Below are 3,036 nucleotides of genomic sequence, written 5' to 3'. Positions count from 1 at the left end.
GAGAGTTCTTTATATATTTTATATATTTAGATACTAGTCCTTTTTCAGATACATGGTTTCCAAATATTTTCTCCCTGTCTATAGCTTTTCTTTTTGTCCTTTCAACGGGGTCTTTCAGAGAACAAAAGCTTTTAAAATTTCAATAAAACTCCCATTTATCAAATTTTCCTTTTGTACTTCAAGTATAAGAACCCTTTGCTTTGCCATAGATCCTAAAGATTTTCTCCTGTTTTTTTCTGATGATTTGACAGTTTTACATGTAAGTCCATAGTCCATTTAGAGTTATTTTTTTATATTATAAGGTGTGAGAATTAGTGTAAGGTTCATTTTTTTCCCTGTGCCTATCCAGTTGCTCCAGCACTCCTTATTGAAAAGACTGTCCTTCCTCTGTTGAGTTACTTTTGCATCTTTGTCAAAAAACAGTTGGACATATTTGTGTAGGTCTGTTTTGAAGTTCTCTGTTCTGTCCAGTTGATCTGTATGTCTCTCTCTCTGCCAGTATCAAGATTATCAATCGTAATTCTAGTATATGCATAATGTCAACTGGAAAAAAAATGCACAGCCTAAACGTTAAGAGTTATGTTTTATTTGGGACCTTCCTGAGGACTATAGCCTGGGAGACAGCCTCTCAGAGAGCTCTGAAGAATTGTTCCAAAGAGATAAGGGAGGAGCCAGCTATAATAGGAGTTTTACTAGACATCTCAAGTTAATGATTTTATTGCTTTTCTGTGTCTGGGAAGATGCAAGTGTCTGGACTTGTTGAAATCACTCCTGTGATAGTCATCTTAACTGTGTAGAACCAGCTTCACTGGCTGATAGCTCTGTGAGTACTGATGGCTTCTCCGGTGACTCAGTGGTCAAGAATCCACCTGCAATGCAGGAGATGTGGCTGGAGCCATGGGTTCAATCCCTGGGTCAAGAAGATCCCCTGGAGAAGGAAATGGCAACCCACTCCAGTGTTCTTGCCTGGGAAATCGCATGGACAAACGAGCCTGGTGGGCTACAGTCCATGGGCTCACAGGAGTTGAATCGAGCTTAGTAACTAGGTACACACACATCCTTCATTTACTGAAATAACAGGCAGTGATCTTTGTCAACAATAATGTCCTGAAATCTAGTAGACTGATTCCTCTCCCTTATTCTTCTTTTTCAAAATTATCTTAGCTATTCGACTTCCTTTGTCCTTCCATATAAATCTTAGAATAGTCTTAGGTCCATCTACAGAAAAATCCTGCTGGGATTTTTGTAGAAACTACATGGAACTTATATATCAACTTGGGGAGAATTGACATTTTAACTATGTTGGGTTTCTTTTTTCAATATGTATTTATTTATTTGGCTGTGTTAGTTCTTAGCTGCAGCGGATGGGATCTTTGTTGCGTCAGGCATATGAACCTCTAGCTGTGGTGTGCAGGTCCCAGAGTGCTTGGGCTCTGTAGTTGCCAGGCATGGGCTCAGTTGCTCCTCCGCATGTAGGATCTTAGTTCCCAAACCAGGGATCAAACCTGCATCCCCTTCATTGCAAGGCAGATTCTTAATCACTGGGCCACCAGGGAAGTTCTATGTTGGGTTTCTAATTCATGAACAAGATTTGTCTTTCCATTTATTTAAACCTTTTTGATTTCTTTCATTAGTGTTTTGTAGTTCTCAGCATACAAGTCCTATACGTATTTGGTTAGATTTATACCCAAGTATTTCTTCCCAGGTGGCTCAAGTGGTAAAGAATCTGCCTACCAATTCAGGAGGCACAGGGGTTGCAGGTTCGATCCCTGGGTTGGGAAGATCCCCTGGAGAAGGAAATGGCAACCCACTCAAGTATCCTTGCCTGGAAAATCCCATGGGCAGAGAGGAGCCTGGCAGACTACGGTCCACAGAATCACAAAGAGTTGGACATGACTGAGCATACTTCCACACACTTCTTTTCATGAAGATATTATCATTGTCTAGTTTTGGTACCAGGGTAATGCTAGCTTCATAAAATGAATTAGAAAATATTTCTTCCTCTTCTATTTTCTGGAGAACATTATATAAAATTGATGTTCTGTTCAGTTCAATCGCTCAGTCCTGTCTGACTCTTTGCGACGCCATGGACTGTAGCATGCCAGGCTTCCCTGTCTATCACCAACTCCCAGAGCTTGCTCAAACTCATGTCCATCCAGTCAGTGATGCCATCCAACCATCTCATCCTGTTGTCCCCTTCTCCCCCTGCCCTCAATCTTTCCCAGCATCGGGGTCTTTTCCAAGGAGTCAGTTATTTGCATTAGGTGGCCAAAGTATTGGAGTTTCAGCTTTAGCATCAATCCTTCCAATGAATATTCAGGACTGATTTTCTTTAGGATTGACTGGTTTGATCTCCTTGCAGTCCAAGGGACTCTCAAGAGTCTTCTCCAACACCGCAGTTCAAAAGCATCAATTCTTCGGCGCTCAGCTTTCTTTATAGTCCAACTCTCACATTCATACATGACTACTGGAAAAACCATAGCTTTGACTAGATGGACCTTTGTTGGCAAAGTAATGTCTCTGCTTTTTAATATGCTGTCCAGGTTGGTCATAGCTTTTCTTCCAAGGAGCAAGCATCTTTTAATTTCATGGCTGCAGTCACCACCTGCAGTGATTTTGGAGCCCAAGAAAATAAAATCTGTCTTGCTTGCTTCGGCAGCACATATACTAAAATTGGAACAATACAGAGAAGATTAGCATGGCCCCTGCACAAGGATGACATGCAAATTCATGAAGTATTCCATATTTTTAGAAACTACAAAACTCCTAGAGGAAAACATAGGCAAAACACTCTCTGACATAAATCACAGCAGGATCTTCTATGACCCACCTCCCAGAGTAGTGGAAATAAAAGCAAAAATAAACAAATGGGACCTAATTAAACTTAAAAGTTTTTGCACAATGAAGGAAACTGTAAGCAAGGTGAAAAGACAGCCTTCAGAATGGGAGAAAATAGTAGCAAATGAAACAACTGACAAAGAATTAATCTCTAAAATATACAAGCAGCTCCTGCAGCTCAATTCAAGAAAAATAAAC

The 3,036-nt window shown here is 40.4% G+C and overlaps 1 non-coding gene across 1 annotated transcript; it reads left to right on the top strand.

Moving 5' to 3' along the window:
* The first annotated feature begins 2,643 nt into the window (after window positions 1–2,643).
* LOC120855249 lies at window positions 2,644–2,750 on the top strand. Its single transcript, XR_005719213.1, has one exon. It is a non-coding gene; the product is annotated as a U6 spliceosomal RNA (small nuclear RNA).
* Window positions 2,751–3,036: the final 286 nt, after the last annotated feature.

The sequence above is a fragment of the Oryx dammah genome, unplaced genomic scaffold (genome assembly GCF_014754425.2).
Source record: "Oryx dammah isolate SB20612 unplaced genomic scaffold, SCBI_Odam_1.1 HiC_scaffold_27, whole genome shotgun sequence".
NCBI lineage: Eukaryota > Metazoa > Chordata > Mammalia > Artiodactyla > Bovidae > Oryx > Oryx dammah.
This window is presented reverse-complemented; position numbering and strand designations above follow the sequence as displayed.